This window comes from Dermochelys coriacea, chromosome 1, assembly GCF_009764565.3.
Source record: "Dermochelys coriacea isolate rDerCor1 chromosome 1, rDerCor1.pri.v4, whole genome shotgun sequence".
In the NCBI taxonomy this organism is placed as follows: Eukaryota; Metazoa; Chordata; order Testudines; family Dermochelyidae; genus Dermochelys; species Dermochelys coriacea.
Genome location: NC_050068.2, coordinates 98150614 through 98172286, shown reverse-complemented (window position 1 = coordinate 98172286; position 21673 = coordinate 98150614).

Sequence of the window (21673 nt, the reverse complement as noted above, 5' to 3'; positions counted from 1 at the left end):
GGCCAAGCTACCAAGCTAGGGCTCAACCAACCAGTCTCCTCTTTTAGCTACCATATGAAGATAATGATGAGGTATTCTCACACATAAATAATTTCTTAGTCAATTAGACATAAAACTATAAAGACACTAAAATACAACAATTCTTTACCTTTCAATATGCACTTGATCCAGCACCAGCCACTAGTAGTGGTTTGTTTATATAATCAGCTGATGTGAGAGGACACGTTCATCACAGTCTAATCTTGTGCCATCAGAACCAATATATTTTTATTAATATTTATGAAGTTTTAACTCTTTAATATGACAAAATCTATATCAGTTAACAAAAAAATTGTGTCTTTTACCAAATTACATCTTTTATTTGCTTAAATATGCACCTCAAAGCTGAGAGAACATGTCACATTTTAGTCCGATAGGGATGCGCATAAAAATAAGTTGCGAAACTTATCAAATGCCAAAAAATTAACAAGGGTCTAAATTTGATGCCCCCTTTGAGCTGAGGCCCAGGCCAAATGGCCCTCCAGGCTCTTGCTCTGACTGGCCCTGTCTGTACTCAGAGCACAGCCTCACTACAAAAAATCATTTTCCCTCTGTTGAGACTCACACCTTCTTGGCAACTGTTGGGAATGGGCCACATCCACCATGATTAAATTGGCCTTGTTAGCACTGACCCCCCACTTGGTAAGGCAATTCCCATCTTTCCATGTGCTGTAATATATATACCTGCCTACTGTATTTTTCACTCCATGCATCTGATGAAGTGAGTTATAGCCCATGAAAGCTTATGCCCAAATAAATTTGTTAGTCTCTAAGGTGCCACAAGGACTCCTCATTGTTTTTGCTGATACAGACTAACACGGCTACCCCTCTGAAACCAGAACAATAAAGTCACTGCAGCAGACAGCAGTTTTTAAATCAACTCCCCCTGTGTCAGTCTGTCTATCTCCTTCTCTGCTGGGTCCTAATATAACAGAGGTAGCAGTGCATAAGCCCCTATAGTTTCCTTCTAGGACCTTCCACAGCCCCCTGGTCTGTGGCAGCTCTAACCTGCCCCTTTTCCAGATTCACTTCAGCAGTTCTAACTTACCAGGTCTCTCCCAGTGGGGCCCCAGGCGCTCTCTTTTAAACCCAACTGGACTGAGCTCATGAGTCACAGGAGCACTGGCCTCCTCTCTCTTAATGAGCCAATGCCACCCTGTGACACTGAGCAAAGCCTGATTATGACTGTCTGTTGTACCTAAGGCTATGTGTACACTATGAGCTAGGGATGAGATTTCTCTGCTCCTGTGCACATACTCACACTAGCTCTCATCAAGCTAGCATGAGTATAAATAGCAATGCTGCCGTGATAGCACTGGTAGTGGTAGTGGCAGTGGTGGCATGACTGAACTATGCTGAGAACATATGCACCAGGTGCAGATGGGTTTGTATTGCCACTATGGCTGCTGCTGTGGATACACTGCTATTTATACTCGCGATAGCTCAATGAGAGCTGTTGTGAACAGGGTAATCACACCTCTAGCCTGCAGTGTAGACATAGCTTAAAAGAGAAACAAAATGGCTTTGTGGCATGTGGCACAATAATGGACAATATTTTCAGACCACACAGAAATTCCTTCATTTCTTCTTACAAGGCATAGTAAAGAATATGTAATTTGAAACACAACAAACAAGTTCCACTAAGCTGAAATGAGTCTTTATTCTGAATTAATGACTGTTATTTACTGCTAAAGGAAGACAAGGCATTAATACATTATCTTTCTTCCATACTAACGCCTTAGATAACAATATCCCTTTGCCACAAAATCCACACACCAAAATGCTTTCTCTGCAGAGACCTAAACCGTGACAGTTTGGTTTGTCTGTTTATTCCACTCCAACATTCTCTCTTCATTAAGTAAATGTGTACGTAGAGCCAGTTGAATAATTTATTGCATTTTTCATAAACACTAGCCACACTGGTAAATATTCAGTGGAAATCATGCTATTTTGAAAGAAAAGGAAATTGACAGTATATTAACTACAATAGTCAGCAAGAACAATAATTCTAAGAAATGTGTACTATGTATACTAGAGTAGAAACTCAAATGCACTAATTTAATTTATTGGCAGATTGTCCAAGGCTGCTACATTTCAGTGGAGGAAAGAACTATGATTGGTAAAATTAAGTACTAGGTCCACACTGAGTACAAGAGTCTCAAGCCTCTTGCATACCTATTCACTCACTCTTGGTGCAATATTGTCCCTCCTGTTCTCTGCCTGTGGCACATAATAGTTTAGTCTCCAGAAGGCTGTAATACTTTGGTTTAATTCTGGTTGCTGGGCTTAGTGTGGAGGTGGCCTGTGATATACAGGAGGTCAAGCGGAATGATCTGGTGGTCCTGTCTGGCCTTAAACTCTATGACTCTTAACAATGCAAGGTAAAAAGGGGGTGAAGCGTGAATGTGTTTTTGTGTTTGAGAAGGCATAGGCTTAGCTGCCATGCATGCAAATGAGGCACTGAAGGTAAGTCTATACTACAAGCACAACAGCTATGCTGCTGTTATGCTGTAGTGTAGACACTTACTACAGTGATGGAAGAAATCCAGCCCCTCAAGAGGAGGTAGCTAGACCCATGGAAGAAATCTAGCTGCATCTTCAGTGGGCTTTAGGTCAACTTAACTGTGATGCACAGAAATTGAAATTTTTTACAGCCTTGAGCAATGTAGCTAGGTTGACCTAAATTTTAGGTATAGATCAGGCCTTAGCTATGCCCTCCTCTCTCTGGCCTCATTCCTAATATGAGGCAGGAGTAATTTGGTGTCCATACGCACACTTTCAATAGTAATAATTCTCCTAAATGTCTTGTCCTGCTCATCATTTTTTACCTTTCACTTATATAAACACTATTCTGTATCTGTGTTATGCAGGATCAAGCCCTAAAATCTGTCATTAGGGTGTAAAATCTGCAACACAACTTTGAAGTGCTTTGAGCTCAATAGACATCCTGTTCTCTATCAGTTCATCAATGTATTGCTGAAGAAATGTCTTAGCACCAGACAAAAAGAAATATTAGCATCGGTGCTGGGGGTGCTACCGTACCCCCTGGCTTGAAGTAGTAATAACCACCCAAATACATGATTTCTACCTTCAGCACCCCCACTATGAAAATAGTTCCAGCACCACCGAATATTAGTACTGAAGACTTCATGCAACACACACAGGTCCCATGATGCTAAAACCAGAAAGTTTTCCTGTGCTGAATTGCATTTGACTAAAGCCAATAGGGGTGAATGGTTGTAACTTAGTATAGAATGCAGCCACATGTATTTAGTTCTGTGCATATTAAAAAGTCTATTAATCAACCTGAAGAATCTATAGGTGAATATGGAAAAAAAAGCCAGAGAACTGTCTCCAGGAGATATCATGAGCTGGTCTTGAAACTGCCTCTTTCTCCCTTTCTAATTCTCCCAGAGTTCTACTATTGCAATTTACAATAATAACTTCAGTCAGCATGTACAATATCTCCAGAAAAGGGAGAAAGTAAGAAGAACTCAATGTACCAGAAGTAGTAATTATTTTCAAGTCCCTTTCTCACTGCTTGGAAATCAAAAGTTTCTACATATTTTTCACACAATGTGTAATTACACTGTGAAACTCATTGCTACTGGATGTCATTGTGGCCAAGAACTTAGGAAGATTAAAGAGGGAATGGACATTTATATGCATAACAAGAATATTTGGAGTCATAATATTTAACACAAACAAGGAGTACTGGAAGAGATAAAACTTCATGCTTCAGGTTTTCCAACAATCTCTAACTATTGGGGATTAGGATGGGAATTGGGGCAAGTTATCCCAAATCCATCTATTTCAGAATTTCACGCATCTTCCTCTGATGCATTTTGTACTGGCTACTGTTGGAGACAGGATATTGCACTAGGTCAGGGGTCTCAAACTCAATTTACCTTAGGGCCAGTGCTAGTCTTCAAATCCTCCCGGCAGGCTAATAGTCACTGAAGATGGTGTTCAGAAGAGAAAATGTTTATATTGTATTTTTATTTTGAATTTGTTAGAAATAATAAAACTGTCATACAACTTTATACAATTCTTCACCTGCCAGAGAGTTTTTAGTGTTTGCCAGACAGCTGGCAACACTTCAGTTCTGTCAGTTTGTTGATGTTCGGCCTCAGTGACTGAGCAGTTGAAACCTGCAGGATTGCAGCAAGGTGGGCATCAGGTAGTTGTGTTCAGTATTTTGACTTGTTTATATTCATTGTGGGAAAAAGTGATGCTGCCTCCATGGCTGACTCTGCCTGGTGATTAGTGACGGCATCTCTGTCCCTCTCCCCCAGCCAATGGGAGCTGTGGAGGGCAGCGCCTGCAGCAGACATTGCCAGCAGTGTGTCTGCATGTGTGTCTCCTCCGTGGGCCGCAGTGGGGAGGTTCTTGGGGCCGGGACTTTGAGACCCCTGCACTAGGTGGACTATGAGTATGATCCATTATGGCAATTCCTATGTTCCTTGGGTCCTATGAATTAAGAGAAAAATTCAAAACTAAATTGAAAGCTAGTATTTCAAAACATAGCCTTTCTTTGTGGGCACACACTTTACCAGTTTAATCCATTTTCTGTACAAATTTTTATGATTATCTGCATGCATAAAGAATATAATTTACAATGAAAACCTTATGTGAATATGCAAAGTAACCTCAAAATGAATGCAAGTATGCTTGGCACATGTATGTTTCTTATACATGTGGAAAAAAGGTATGACAAGTGATTACACCTGCAGCATTGCTTGTGTATATATGTAGGAGAGGTTGAGAAGCTCCTATCAAACTTTGCTTGTATGAGCAAAAGAGCAATGATATCCACCATCCAACAACATGAACAAATTCATCATTTCTGTGAGAGAAAACATCACGCAGCTGGAAAGGGTTATAGTGACAAATTGTGAAGTTGAGCAGAAGTTTAGAACTAAAACATTCAATTATTTTTTTAAATGATCTGATACATGAGCAAAAAAAGACAAAGTCGTGCCTATTGCAAAGTTCACACAAAGAGAAATACTCTGAAGACTTGGAAATTGTTTGTGCAAATTGAATTTGAAGTTGAATCCATCTTGATGTTGTTTGGTAACAGCAGCATTTATTTTTGCATGAGCATATCTCCCAAGTACCATCCTCTTGAAATATCTATTTTCTGTTATTATGTAGTCCTCATTCAACTTTCTCCAATGTTGTCATGATAATAAGATTGTTTTTGACACTGCCATTAATGAACTGTGAGGGTGAGAAAGGTCCTCCTCCAACTGAGAGTGACAACACCACAGAACAAATTAAATTGTCTTGACAACATATCTATTGAGAGTGAGTTCACATATCTCTGGAGCTTTTTGTGGTTGCCAAAAATCATCAAGTACTGTTGGTGTAACAGTTTTATGTTTCAAAAAAAGAAAAGGAGTACTTGTGGCAGGTGCCACAAGTACTCCTTTTCTTTTTGAGAATACAGACTAACACGGCTGCTACTCTGAAACCAGTTTTATGTTTATAGACTATATTTTGTTTGCATTGTTTGACCACCTTAATGGTGGTGTATTGTGTCATTTTATCTTGACAGAGTTGTATTTACCATTATTACTCTATCGACATATTAATGAAGGTGTGCTTGTCTGCAGTAATTCTTATCTATAAAATGGTATAATGTATATGCCATAAACACACAACTATGTGGTACCTGATTATACTACAGTTAAAAGATTAAGCTACATGACAGTGTTAGTAAGCTTTATAAAGATCATAGGCTAGACAATCAGACTGACAAATTGGTCTGACTTTATAGATGTGTGCTATCTGGGGAAAGAGGCTAACAGCCTCCATGTGTATAGGGTCTCATTATGGTCATGTTGTGGTGCTGATACACTCAGGAAGACTCGCCACATGCACGTGGTTTAAAAAAACACTGATGAGATTATTTACACAGAGCCATAAAGGTACACGGCTCTTTAAAAATTACAGGAAAAGGCCAGGGCTCTGCTTGACATAGATCACTATCTAATTTATTAGAAATTGTTAAAAACCATGCACTTATGTGAAGGTCAAACCCACAAGATGGGCTCTTTTTTACTCACAATGCAGAGACAGCAAACGGAAATATTCACCACATTTTCCAATTTTCTTTTGAAATAATCTTTGTAGCTTAGGCTTTAGGAAAAAGGGGCCAAGGTAAATAGCATGCTAACTTTCATTGGACTGCTGACTATTACACAAGCCGCAGGAGGCATGGGCAAGGAGGGGGAGGCGCTGATCAGCAGGGCTGCTGGCAGGCAGGGTGGAGCTGATGTATTACTGTGGCTCTTTGGCAATGTACATAGCTAAATTCTGGCTCCTTCTCAGGTGCAGGTTGGCCACCCCGATCTAGACCATCCCTGACAGGTGTTTGTCTAACCTGTTCTTAAAAATCTCCAATGATGGAGACTCCACAACTTTCCTAGGCAATTTATTCCAGTGCTTAACTAACCTGACAGTTAGGAAGTCTTTCCTAATGTCCTAAACCTCCCTTGCTGCAATTTAAGCCCATTGCTTCTTGTTCTATCCTCAGAGGTTAAGAAAAACAATTTTCCTTCCTCCTCCTTGTAACAACCTTTTACGTACTTGAAAACTGTTATATCCCCTCTCAATCTTTTCTTTTCCAGACTAAACAAACCCAATTTTTTCAATCTTCCCTCATAGGTCATGTTTTCTAGACCTTTAATCATGTTTTGTTGCTCTTCTCTGGACTCTCTCCAATTTGTCCACATCTTTCCTGAAATGTGATGTTCAGAACTGGACACAATACTCCAGATGAGGCCTAATCAGCGTGGAGTAGAGTGGAAGAATTACTTCTCATGTCTTACTTACAACATTTCTGCTAATACATCCCAGAATGATGTTCACTTTTTTTGCAACAGCGTTGCACTGTTGACTCATATTTAGCTTGTGGTCCACTATGACTCCCAGATCCCTTTCCGCAGTACTCCTTCCTAAGCAGTCATTTCTCATTTTGTATGTGTACAACTGATTGTTCCTTCCTAAGTGGAGTACTTTGCATTTGTCCTTATTGAATTTCATCCTATTTACTTTAGACCATTTCTCCAGATAATTTGATTATGAGAAGGACATGTGAACAGTATCAAAAGCTTTACTAAAGTGAAGATATACCATGTCTACCACTTCCCCCCATCCACAAGGCTTGTTGCCCAGTCAAAGAAAGCTATCAGGTTGGTCTGACATGATTTGTTTTTGACAAATTCATGCTGACTGTTACTTATCACCTTATTATCTTCTAGATGTTTGCAAATTTGATTGCTTAATTATTTTCTCCATTATCTTTCCAGGTACAGAAGTTAAGCTGACGGGTCTGTAATTCCCTGGGTTGTCCTTATACCCATCTATAAAAAGGGAAACTCTATTTGCCCTTTTCCAGTCTTCTAGAATCTCTCCCATCTTCCATGACTTTTCAAAGATAATCACTAATAGCTTATATCTCCTCAGTCAGTTCCTTGAGTATTCTAGGATGCATTTCATCAGGCCCTGGTGATTTGAAACATCTAATTTGTCCAAGTAATTTTTAACTTGTTCTTACCCTATTTTAGCCTCTTCTATTCCTATCTCATTTTCACTGGCATTCATTACATTAGATGTCCAATCACCACCAACCTTCTTGGTGAAAACCAAAACAGGTTTTCTGAAAACCTCTGCCATTTCCACATTTTATGTTATTATTCCCCCTGCCCTCCCTATTGGTTGTTACAGTTCTTGCTACACCAGCTTCCCCTTTGAAGGGGAACCAGTTTCCTCAAATGAAATCTTTGTCTTCTCAGCATCCTCGTTGCTTCCAGTGTAGGTGGGGGAAGAGAAAGGGAAAGGCAGGCTGCAGCTGTTTCATATTTTATATCCTTTGTCCATGTGCCTAGAAGACACTTGCCCAGACATGTCCTGGTGGGCTTTGCTGAGTCACTGGGTTGAGCAGTTTCCCTAGTGTGGTCTTGTGCAACTGAGTCAGAGTTGAGCAGTCCCTATTTTGTGGTGCTTTTGTGGGCAACTGTCATTGAATTGTAAATCCCTTGATTACAACTCCCCTGCTGATTAATGGTCGCTGAACACCCTCGTGGGCAGAGGTCCTTTGTATGTACCTAGAAAACTTACAGCATATTTCAGTAACAACCACACAGCAAAATCTCAATTTCACATACACTAATGTTATACATATTTGGACAGAACAATAGTTTTCAGCAGATCATGACTTTTCATATATCATATCATACCTGGCATAATTTGTATGAAATGTCACAACCATATATGAATGATGAATATGGGAGTTACAAGGTGCCATTTTGAGGTATAGTGTGTCATACACAGCTTCTTCTGTATAGACAAACCCTATGAGATCTTACCATCAGCAAGTCCATTAAACCTACATTTTTTTCTTAATTTCCTCACCGTACTCTTCATTATGAACATGTACCACCTTAAATAATTTCTCTCCTTCTTGGCTATACTATTCTTTAAATAACTGTAGACTGTTACATCCCTTCTTAGTCATATCTTAAGCAGCTATACATGTTATTTAGCTGGTCCTAAAATTCCCCCTTAAGAGTAGTGTTCCACAGACTATAGTGGGGATGCAAGACAGGTAATTCATTCTGGGGGTATAGTGCATTTTATATCCTGCTGTTGGGGGTGAAAGAGGAGCAATGCATTAAGTGCACCCATCACCTTGCCTTGACTTTCCTTCACACACACATAGCCCCCCCCGAGCTCTGGGAGGACATCTTAGAAATGATGCCATACAGACCTCTGACCTCCTCTATATGTGTAGAAAGGGTGAAAAGCTGTGCATGGAGGCTTCTCTCTGAGCACAGATCCTAGAAGACTAGGGGTTACTGAAAATTGCAACAGTGAAATGATGTGCTATCACCTCTAGTCCTGCCTCCACAGCAGCGGAATGATTAGAGACTCCACACCTGTAAGAATAGCCCATTAGTTGAATCCCAAACCTGTGAAGCACAAAGAAAAGAAGGTGGCCAAATGTTTTCTTCAGAGCAAGAGGATACTTACCAATGGAAAGTTATTGCCATACTAAACATGCCCCATAGAAAGCCTCTCACTGGTATATTGTTATGCTGAGAGGTACTGATGACTTCATGAATCACAAACCTCTTTGAGACTGGATGTGAAAGCACCCTTCAGTTAACACAATTGCCAGGATGAATTAATCACATGCCCCCCCAGCTAAGGCCTGGTCTGCATTAGAAAATTGAGTCTGTTAAACTATTTCAGTTGGGGCGTGCAAAATCCACACCCCTGAGCGGCATAGTTAAACCAAACTAAGTCCCTGTGTAGACAGTGCTAGATCGACAGACAAATTTTTCTGTCAACCTAGCTACTGCCTTTTGGTGAGGAGGATTACCTACACCAATAGCAGAATCCCTCCTGTCTGCAGAATCCCTCCCATCAGCATAGGTAACATCTACACTGAACTTTTAAGTGTAGACATGCCCTAAGTCAAAAAGGGTTTGTGAACCCATGCAACAGTTTGCACCATGTGGATGGGGCATTCCATTAGGTATTGTGACAAAGTGTGTGTGGGAAGGGAGCACACAAAACGGAGAGAGAAGCAGAGACAAGAAATGACAAAGCCAAGCTAGAGGGAGAGCTTTTGGGTCTGTTGGCTAAAATGGGTAGAGGGTGGCAAGCTAAGAAATGGCTCCTTTTGTTTTTGATTCGTATTGCATTCAGAAAAGCAAGTTTGTAAATAAATAAAACTGCATCAAAGAAACACCTGACTAGTCCAATTTCTCATCCTAACTGGAGCATCTCCAGGCCCCAAACTTTGACTAGCTGTTCAAGTCAGAAAGGGGCAATGATATTATACTTGGCCTACAAAGACCAACTACACTGCACTGTACCTTCTCAGCTCAGACTCATGTCAGGCTCTTTGAGGATTTTTACATTCATATTTACTGTCAGCTAATACAACTTATCTGGTATGATGTTCCCATGGTGTTATCTGGACCGGTGATCCGCAAGGTCACTCCAATCCTCAACTCTGGAAGCCAGCTTTACCCTGCTCTGCTGTGAGAACCCCCACTCCTGGGTTGTTCCTGCACAGCCTCTAGCATGTAAGCTGCTCCTTGGATTGTGCAACTGAATGACACTAGCCAATATCTCCAGTCCCAGACACAACCCTAGGAACCTCCATCTTGCAGTGTTCAGTTATGCCCACTGAACACTGCAAGCTTATATGAGTTTGTCAATTTAACAAAGAAATTGATATGTACCAGGTTTGTTATCCCAAGGGGAATCTCTGACACACTTCAAACCAAAGGCACTGCTTCAGATAGAACAAACGAATTTATTAACTACAAAAGATAGAGTTTACGTGATTATAAGTCATAGCACAAGTCAGATTTGGTCAAATGAAATAAAAGCAAAATGCATTCTAAGCTGATCTTAACACTTTCAGTGCCCTTACAGACTTAGATGCTTCTCACCACAGGCTGGCTGGTTGCCCTTCAGCCAGACTCTCCCCCTTTGATCAGTGCTTCAGTTGCTTGGTGGTGATGTCTGTAGATGGAGGCCGAAGAGAGGAAGAGCATGACAAATGTCTCTCCCTTTTATCATGTTCTTTCTCCTCTCTTGGCTTTGCCCCATCCCCCTTCAGGGTCAGGTGAGCATTATCTCATCGTAGTCCCTGACTGACCGAGGAAAAGGGGTGGTGACTCACTCGAGAGTCCGAAAGATCCTTTGTTGCTGTCTAGGCCAGTGTCCTTTGATTCTGTGAGGCTGGGCTGGGTTTGTCCCATACATGTCCTGATGAGGTATGAACTGCCCCTCTGTTCCTGGAAAGTTTTGCCTGGACTTGCTTTAAGCCATGATGACACATTGTCAGTCTCATAACTATATACTTGATATTACAACCTATAACGTTACTATAACAATGCTCAGTGCATCATGAGCCTTCCGAAGACACCCAACATGACAAACTTTGCATTGGATACCACACAATCATATTATAAGGATGAACATGAGGGTGCAGGGTTTCCCCCCCGCCCCCCGAGACACAGAGAATGCCTGGACTTCTATTAATAATAATAAATGGACTTCACTACTAGTTTGTAAAGCAATAACAGTGACAACAAGAAAAACCAAACCTTAGGATATTCTATTTGGTAGGGACACCATTTCTCAGAAGCCTTGCTTTTAAAAACTGACACACAGACCCGGAGTAATTGAGGGAGAAAAAAAACACTTATGCAAAGCCAGAAAAGGCCATCTGGATCTGGAGCATTATTAAATGAGAGAAGCTGAACTGTAGCCTGCTTCATTTTTAAAATAAATATAAGAACTACTAATGCTTCCCCTGTCAGCCTAGGGGAAGGGAGGGAGCCTGCCTTTGAAAGAAGAGCAATCACACAGGAGTTTGGAATGTGCAAGAAGAGATTTAGATGTTGTTTCATAGTAATCAGTGAATATATAACATATATTCTCAAGGCTTCCTGATAAAATTAACAAATAATGTTCAATGTGTTTTCTTGACCCAACTGTCCTTTCCACAACATAACTTTCAGTGAGTAAAAGCAAACTCCATTTTATAAAATAAAACTTGTTAAAATGTTGTTGTCTTTGAAGAAGGCTTTAGAAAGCCCTAATCCTGTATAATAAATCACATACTAAAAAACAGGTATGAAATTGCTGTCACAGATTAAAGAAAAAGAAATAGATAAAACTTGTATGTGTAGGATATGTTCAGTACATTTAGAATATTTGTAAATTACGTGTTCTTAAAACAAGTGTTTTAATATAAAAATTATATTGATCTAATTACGCATCTCATGAAACACGAGATAAAAATATAATCTTTTTTATGAACATCTCAATAGAAAAGATACTAACTCTGATATAATTTCCATCCCATATGTGATTTAATATTTCTTACAATTTATAAAATTAGGTCTTATATTTTAAAGATGTTTTCAAAAAGACACCCACAAAATTTGTGCACTCATCTGCTTAGAAAAATAATAATCACCCCCTTGGGTACATGATGATTCAGTTTCCATGGAGATTTGCTGTTTGTTGAATTCATAGGTGGGTGCCTGTGTAAATTTTACAGGCATTTTGTCAACTAAGAGGCATCATCATAGACAGCTGGATGACTCAGAGGTTGGTAATGGGATATGGAACCTTTTAGCTCCATATCACTAATTCAAATCCAATGCAAGTTGATAGTGACCAGAAGCCATTGTTCTCATTCACCCACCTAGGTGAAAGGACTACTGTGTCTCTAATCCAATCAACAATGAGGAGACAGCATGGCTAATTAGCCACTTACCATTGCAGAAGAAACTGTGCAAATCAATCAGCAATTTCTGATCAGCATGTGCTCTTTGTCATCAATTAATGTGTCAACAGGTGGTTTACAAAGTTTGTAACTAGTTTTTTTTCCCTTTTCACTACAAAGTACTCATCAAATTTCAAATGCATTTAGCGGCATCCACAGAAAAAAGGCTTTAACTGATTCATGTTCTAAAGTAAATCAGCATAATATAAATTTGAAAATGAAATATTGTGATATCAAAGAGTATCATCCAAAACATCATTAAATTTATTGATATGATTTTTTTTCAGTACAAACTGCAGTCTGTTTTTTGTCAGATTAAAAACATAATTACATCTGCTGTTAAGTATCTAGAACATGTTGCTTAAATTTCATCCATGAGGAACAGAGATGGAGTAAAAGCACTAAAAGATGAAGGGCAACATGCCACAATGGTGTTGCATAGCAACTGAAAGCTTGGTTCTACAATTTGGTTGTCATTCCTTGTATTTTAAACTCCATGGTAGTGAAATGAGTTATTAATAAGGCTACGATTATGTCATGGAAGTCACAGAACCTGTGACTTCTATTGACCTCGGTGACATTTTCGTCCCTGGGGCTGGAGTTTCCACCCCGTCCTGCCCCTGCAGCTTCCAGTCCTCAGCCTGGTGGGGGGACCCCACAGCTGCCCAGCCACAGCAGGCGGCAGGCAGCTGGTGGACCTTGGGTGACCCTGGGTGACCCCGTGCAGCTGCCCAGCAGTGGCGGGCAGCCGATGGACCCTGCGCAGCTGCTCAGCAGCAGCCAGCAGCTGGGGGACCCTGCAGCTACCAACTGCCCAGGGCGAAGGGACCCCACAGCAGCCCAACCCCAGGGACAGGGGGCCCCGGAGCTTCTGCGCACTGCAGCAATGGGGAATCTGGGAGCCACAGCAGCAGTGGGTGCTGAACCCACCTACCCCTTTTGTCAGTGAAATTTTTAGTGAAAGTCAGGGACAGGTCATGGGCTGCCATGAATTTGTTTATTTCACATGACTCGTCCATGACTTTTATTAAAAATATCTCTGACAAAAACTTAGCCTTTGACATTAACCCAGATCTCTTAGACATATGGGCCCTGATCCACAACGGCACTTAGGCACCTAAACCCCAGATTTCAGTAAGTCTGGGGTTTAGGTACCTAAATCTCAGTTTTAGACTCCACTGCAATTCACAAAACTCCTGCCAAATCCTGTAGATGACAACTCACCCAGTGCCTGAGGCTATGTCTACACAGCAATGTAAGCCCAGGGATAGTAGGACTCAGGTCAGCTGACCTGTGTCAGAGAACCCTGGACTTGAGCATCTACATTGCATTTTAACCCTAGGTTAAGAATTTTTGAACCTAGGGCTCTGACATTCACTCTGCAGTGTACAGACCGAGTCAAAGTAAACATATTCCAAAGTGCCTAGTCCCCCGGGCCCCACCCATGTCGACTCTCTACCCCTAGGAATGTGATGCACTTTGGGAAAACCCTACTGTCTCCCCTGCCCCCGTTTCCTAACTGTGGCAGAGCTATTGATAGGACTCAGGTACCCATAAGGAGCATGAGTACCTAAATAGCATAATTAAATCCTTTGGTGGCTGTCTCAGTAGAATGATTGCAGTTTGAGAAGGCTTTATACTGAACTACCATCTAATCTGAGAATTGGGCTTTCTAGCTCCAGGCTGAATTACACTGGCAGGAAAATGCCCATGTGTACCTGTTCTGAGGAGCATTAGGACATGAGTATCCAAGGCTGTCAAACCATTAAAATGAAACTTGGCAATGAAACTTTTTTTTGGTCTGTTCGTTTTGAAGTTTGAAGGTATCAGAGGTAAAACACACACATGCCCCAGGCAGGCTGCTACCGGCTCTAATCCCTAGAGTTTAGAGTGCAGTGTGCTCCAGCTTCTTCCAGGGATCCGATATCCCTACCCCACCCACACCCTGGGAGGCAGGGATAAGGGATCCCCAGGAGGCTGGGGGGGGGAGTTTTGGGGCTGGATCCCACTCACTGCCCTCACAGTGCATGCTGCCTGTGTACCCCTGAACATGCAATACCAGCGAGGGCAGCCTGGGAGCAAGGGACAGAGAGTGGAGCAGGGACTAAGCGGCTGCCCTGCTGGGACGGGGAGCCACTGGGATGTTGTGGGTCATCCCTCCCCTGATCTTGCTGAGTAGGGAACCCTGCTGCTTCCCCTCCCTGCAGGGCAGAAGGGTGGTCCTGCTCTGCTCTCTGGCTCTTGCTTCTGGGCCCCCGCCCCTTCCCTGTGGCTGCATGTTCAGGGGTGCCTGGGCTGCGTGTACCATAAGGACAGTGAGGTAGGAACAAGCCCCAAAACTTCCCCACAGTCTCCTCTGGCTCCTGCTTGCTGTGGGGAAGTTTTGGAGCTGGCTCCCACTCACTGCCCTCACAGTGCATGCAGCCCCAGGGAGGGTAGGGCCTCCAACTTCCCAATGGCCAGGAGCACGTCCCACCCTGTCAACTTTGCTCCCTTCTCCGAGCAAGCTCCACACAGTAGCGAGGAGGAGCCTGCTGTCACGGGAGGAGCAGGAAGGGAGTGCACCTAGCCAGACAGTAATGGCACTTCGTCTGCTGCGCTAGCCACTCTGCTGCTAGGAACTCTGGGATATGTCCGGAGGACTTCCAGGACCTGAGTCAAGCCGGGGCCACGTGCACACAGGAAACCAATAGGGCTCAGACCCTAGGTTTCAGCTTAACATGGGCTCAGACCCTCCAGCCCTGCAGGGTCCTGGGACCTTGGGTCTGAGCCTTAGATTAGCACATTTGCAGCATGGGCTCAAGGAGGGTTTGGCTTGAGCCCAGGATCAGTTCTGGGCTTAAATTGTTGTGTAGACATACCCTAAGACAAGTATTCAGGATAAAAGTTCCCTCGGAACCTATGTGTCTGCCTCTGGGCATACACACTGTCTTGTGATAGAGGCCCAGGGGCCTATAGTCCATCTGAGCCCCCAAGCAATCCACCAACTAGGGGAAGGTAGGAGAGCAAAGGCCTAACTTATGTTCCGGGCCGGATCTGGTAGGCATGATCAGAGGCTGCCCACCACATCAGAGCCCATTCAAAATCTTTCTGGAAAAAGAGTTGATGATGATGCCTACTTTAAAATTTTTAGCCCAGCGATTACAGCACTTACTTGGGGTGTGGGGGACCCAGGTTCAATTCCCTCACTGCCAGATGGTAAGGCTTTGAACAGGAAATACCCCATCTCTCAGGAGACTACTCTAACCACTGAGTTAAAGGCTATTCTCATGGAGGGCTCCCTCAGTCTCTCCTGTTCAAGCTGTTCCACTGTGGATTAAATCATGAAAGAATGATTGGAGCAGGGGGACTGGGATCTCCAGGGTGGGTGCCCTAACCTCTGGACTACAGTTGTTTCTTTCTCTCTCCCCCAAAGACTATTTAAGTATTTATCCACAATGGAACAGACAAAGTGATGAGCCTTTCATCTCATTTAGGAGAGACCTGACAACTTTATTAACAGCTAACCTAACATACTGTCTAGTTTAGACCACACAGCGTGCAATCTGTCTTTAATTAAAAAAAAAAAGAATACTTTTCTGTTTGGAAAACAATATATTGACTATAATGCTTTGACTCAAGGCGATGTTTATATTTATTGCTCTTTATTTGTTCCAATAATTGCTTAGTCCCATGGAACTTTGAAAATTAGTTACACATGTTTAACTCAACTTTTCCATGAAATCTGGAAATACTATAGCACATTGAAACACAGACACCATATCTGAACTGTGGCTGATCTGTACTCACAAATATGTAGTTTCACATAAAGAGACATAGTACTCGAAGCAAGAGGGAATAGCCTTTTTAATACATATAAACAGGGATTGAAAAATCCACCCATCTATTTGCCAGTCATGACTAATACCCAGGGCTGTATTATCTTTTCCTTGGAGTCCTATCTTCAGCCTGGGGCAGCATTTGCCAAGGAGTCAGGAGAAATGGTTCCTGCCAGGGGCTAGAGAGATTCTGAAGGGAGAGGTAGGGTTTCCAGGCGCCTGGTCAAAAAGGGACCCTGGCGGCTCCAGTCAGCATTGCTGATCAGGCCGCTAAAAGTCCGGTTGGTGCTGCAGCTGGGCTAAAGCAGGCTCTACGCTTGCCCTGGCTCTGTGCAGCTCCCTGGAAGTGGCTGACATGTCCGGCCCCAAGGTGCAGGGGCAATCAGGGAAGCTCTGCATGCTGCCTCCGACCCCAGTGCTGCTCTGCAGCTCCCATTGGGCAGGAACCACGGCCAATGGGAGCTGTGGGGGTGGTGCCTGCAGGCACAGGTAGTGCTCACTATGCAGAGCCGCGTGGTTGTGCCTCTGCCTAGGGGCTGTACATGGTGACTGCTTCCGGGAGCAGCGTGGAGCCAGGGCAGGCAGGGAACCTGTGTTAGCTTCAATGTGCCACCAACCGGGTGCCACCTGAGGCAAGCACCATCCGGCCAGAGACCACATGGCAAACCCCCTCCTACACCCCAACCCTGTGCCCCATGTTGTGAAGCCCCTCCCACACCCTAACTCCCTCCCAGACCTCACCCCTCCTCCTACACTCCAAACCTCTTGGCCCCAACTCAGAGCCCCCTCCTGCATCCCAAACCCCACCCCAGAGCCTCTGGCACCTCAACCTCCTGCCTCAGCACAGTGGAAGTGAGTGAGGGTGGGGAGAGCAAGCGACAGAGGGAGTGGGGGACGGGGCCTCAGGGCAGGGGCAGGGCAAGGGTGTTCAGTTTTGTGCAATTAGAAAATTGGCAACCCTAGGGAGAGGGCCTTCTTACAACAGGTCTGTGGGTATGCCCATTGGTAACTTCTGCAGCAGAATGAACCACGGTCCTTTGTGAGGGGGTCTCCACAAGGAGGAAATCCTACTGAAGGGAATGAGCCAGACGAGTTATTTGAAAATATTCCTCTGAAGCCTAAGAAAAACTAAAACATTTCACACTGTACATATGGACGTGTGAGAGTAGAGTAGTCAGGATATGAGCTCTGGTTGCAGAGACCAAAGGCAGTGTTGTCAACTCTCATGATTCTATCATGAGTTCACAATAGTTGCCATTTTACTTGAAGAACCAGCTCCTGAAGTCATGTGATCATGTGAGACTGTCAGTTCACTTTTTAATTAAAACTTCCAGTCCACATGGTTTTAGAGATGAGACTGAAAATATGACTCAAATGCACTTTAACAGCTGAAAATCCAGAAGGCAAATAAAAAGAACCCAACACCTATTAGCTTTTTAAAATCTCATAATTTTAGGGGCCTGACTCATGAGTTTTGAATGTCTGGATTTGGAAATTCTGCAAACGCCATCATTCCATTCCAACGCCATCTAGAAGACTGCAGGGGGCACAACAGACACTATAAGTAGAAGCTTACAGCAGGCTCTCATTGCAATGTAATATGACATTTCAATAAAAATATTTAGTTGCTAAATACAACCTCTCTAAGCCCAAATAAGACCACCACCATGTGTGTAAGTTTTACTGTGATTTGCATGGATACAAAGAGACCATTAAAAACTGAACAGCTATCACTCCATAGTGACTGGTGTAAAACAGTATCTCCTTTTCTATATATAGGAAGATACTGTATTTACTGCAGGTACTTGGGTGTAGCATAGTGGGCACTCACTGCCACGGTGCCTCCTGCTGGTTGTTCAGTGTCTTCCTCCTGGTGCCTGCTCCAATTGATCTCCACCACAGGCCCTGTGTCCCTCCCGGACCCTGGTGCCCCCCGTACAGCAGGGCCCCCACGCTCTGGGTCTTCCCACCCCAGGGACCCTCAATCCCCTAAACCCACTTCATCTCAGTCACCCACTGTCAGTCCCCATCTAGCCCCTTTCCTCAGGAGCAAACTACAGTCTGAGGTGGCCACTCATCATCGGCAAGGGGGTTTGGACCTGCTGCCTCCCTGCAGCCCTAGTACCTCCCCGGCCTTTAACAAGGTCTCAACCTGGGGACTCACCAGCCCAGAGCTCCTCAGCTCTGCCTGCCCTGCCCTGCCCTGCTCTGCCTCAAGTACTCTGCTTGATCTCCCAGGCAGCCTGGTCCTCTCTGCTCTTCAGCTGGAGCAAGAATTTTCTCTCATTCCCTCAGCCACCTGCCCTTTTATCAGGGCCAGCTGTGCCCTGATTGTGTGCAACCAGACCTGTGACTGACTGCCCAACCAGCCTCCCTTGGCTGCTTTTAACCCCTTCCTAACCAGAGCAGGGTGACCACCCCACCACACTGGGGCAGTCAAAGTTGCAGCCATAATATGAAAAAATGGATCCTTAAAGTTTGGTGGCTAAAAACATAGGCATGTGAACAAATGACTTGATTTTCCTCAACATTTTTGAAAATTAAGCCACTTAATCACATGCCTAATTATGGTTTTAGGAGCCTAATTTTAGAGACCCATTTTTGAAATTCCTGGCCTGGGTTTTTTAAAGTACTCTACCATAGATAGAACAAAAGGATCATATTATTTGTAATACACTTGTCAACTAGAAAATTTAATAATAGGTCTTCCACATTATCTATAAAGGGAGAGACACAGATTATGAGCTACACTGGAATACCCTCACTCACATTCAGCAGTACTTTCATTCCCAAATACTTAGAATCATAGGGTTAGAAGGGACCACAAGGGTCATCTAGTCTAACCTGCTGCCAAGATGCAGTATTTGTTGTGCCTGAACCATCCAAAACAGGTGGCTATTCCTGAGATTTAATCTAAATCTGCTATACTGTAGTTTGATCCATTGCCTCTCATCCTGCCATCTGTGGCAAGAGAGAACAACAATTCTTCTCCATCTTTTTTATTGCAGCCTTTCAAGTATTAGAAGACTGCCCCCCTTAATCTTCTATTTTCCAAACTTAACATACCCAGTTTCTTCAGCTTTTGCCCATATGGCTGCATTCATTCTATCCCTTTGATCATCTTTGCCATTCACCTCTGGATCCTTTCCAGTTTCTATACATTAGTGACCAAATTTGGATGCAGTACTTCAGTTGAGGCCTAACCAGAGCCGAGTAAAGTGGTACTATCACCTCCTGTGATCTACATGCTATGTCTCTGTTAACGCAACCTAAAATTGTATTTGCTTTTTTTGCAACAGCATCGCATTGTTGACTCATGTTAATGTTGTGATCCACCACAACTCCCAGATCCTTTTGAGCTGTGCTGCTGCCAAGCCAGTTATCCCCCATTCTGTAGTTGTGCATTTGGTATTTCTTCCCTAGGCATAACACCTTACATTTGTCTTTGCTGAATTTCATTTTGTTGTCTAGAGCCCAGTTCTCCAATTTATCAAGATCCCTTTGAATTTTAGCTCTATCTTCCAAAGTGTTTGCAACCTGCCCCCCAGCTTTGTGTTATCTGCAAACTTGATAAGTATGCTCTCTACATCTACATCCAGCTCATTAATAAAGATGTTAAATAACACCAGACCTGGAACAGAGCCCTGTGGAACCCCACTTGAGACCAACCTGACATCATTGCATTAATAACTACTCTTTGTTTGCAATTGTTTAACCAATTATGTACCCACTTAATACTTCTGTTGACCTTAGTGGACAACTCATGATGTTACTATTCAGTGTGAGTGAATCTGGTTTTGTAAGTGTATATTTTCACTAAATCTACTTTTTTCTTTTCCTTTTTCAAAACTTCATTGCTAACCTCCTGTTTTCAGATTGTATTTAAGAAAACTCAGCTACCATGCTAAAGGAACACTTTCCTTTTATTTTGGAAACATAGCCATTATGTAATACATGCTAATTGCTCTTCTCAGAGCCAGTGTGTGACACCCATACTCACATTGATTTGTACTTTCCTCCACAAGCCCAAATAAATGTGTTAGTCTCTGAGATGTCACAATGACTCCTCATTATTTATACTGAGAAAGGGCCTTCTTATGGAGTAAGGTACTAATCAATGTAAAGATATCTCAATCTGACCCTTGGTGAGTAGTGTAGAGAGTAAAATTTTACATATTATATGAGGATAAAGCTGGTAATTACCTCCAGGTCTTGGGATCATTAAAACTATGGCACATACTGATGCTTTTACTGCATTCCTTGCTTCTTTTGAATTAATTCTTTAGAAAACATTGATAAAATGTTGCAAAAGTATAGTGTAAATCATTCCTTTTAAGTTAGTAAATCTATATTGTGTGTGTGAAATTTTGTAAGATTTCTTAGTAACCATACATCAGTCATACTGGAAATATGTATATTTAGTTTTGAAGCAAGTTTCTAAGATATTCCTGCTGGTACACATATTGTTTCATTTCACAGTGTTTTTGGAAAGATTCCAATGTTAACCACTGGAACAACTTACCTAAGTGGTGGATTTTCCATCACTGGAAATCTTTCAATCAAGAATCTAAAAATATATAGTCAACAAACCACAAATTATTGACTTAATATTGGGTAAAATTCTATTGACTGTATTATTCAGAAAGTCAGACTACAGTATTTACCATTCCTTCTGGTCTTAATCTGTGACTCCTGGGAATTTGTGTTATGCTCCTTACCAGTGTTCATTGTGGTGTTCATTGCTGCATGCAGATCATTGTGAAGCTAATGGTACAATAATAAAGGGAGTAAATTCAGTGGGGTTGCGCAGATAACATTTGACCTGGAACATCACTCTAGCTCTGTCAGTTAGTGAAAACTCATGCTCCTCTTGGTTTGCCTCACAAATTTATTGATAGCTACCAATATCACCAATCATAAGTCAGGCCCCCAAAAAATCATAAGAGCTAAATCGTAAGATTTAAAAAATAAAAATAAAATCTGGATTTTTTGAGCCTTTAGTGTTCATGTTTTCAAAAACTTCTTTGCAACCACAAGGGCTAAAAACTTACTTTTATAAATGGAAAGGTGAGATTCTCAGTAACTACATGGCAACAGGAAATGTGGCTTTCAGAAAACACCAAATTCTGCAAATTTGGCAACAGTGAGTTACATACAATTGATTTTGCCTGAGAACTTACTGATATTTTAAAGGTATAAAGACAAAGAAAAGTTGTGTAACAAACACATGTGTATGATGGCATTGGCTTCTATGGAAATATATTTGGGATCATGTGCAAATTGATGTTTAGAGTCCTTCTAATCTATCATGCAAACACACAATAATTTTGAAATCATGTGTGGCTTACCTGGTAGGCCATTATCACTCAACTATTGTACAAATCTTTATACAAGCAGTGATATTTAGTGATAGTGGGAAAGCGGGATACCGGGAGGAAGCACAGGCAGGAAGGTCTGTGAGGGGAGGGCTCCTGCCTCATACTGGGAATGA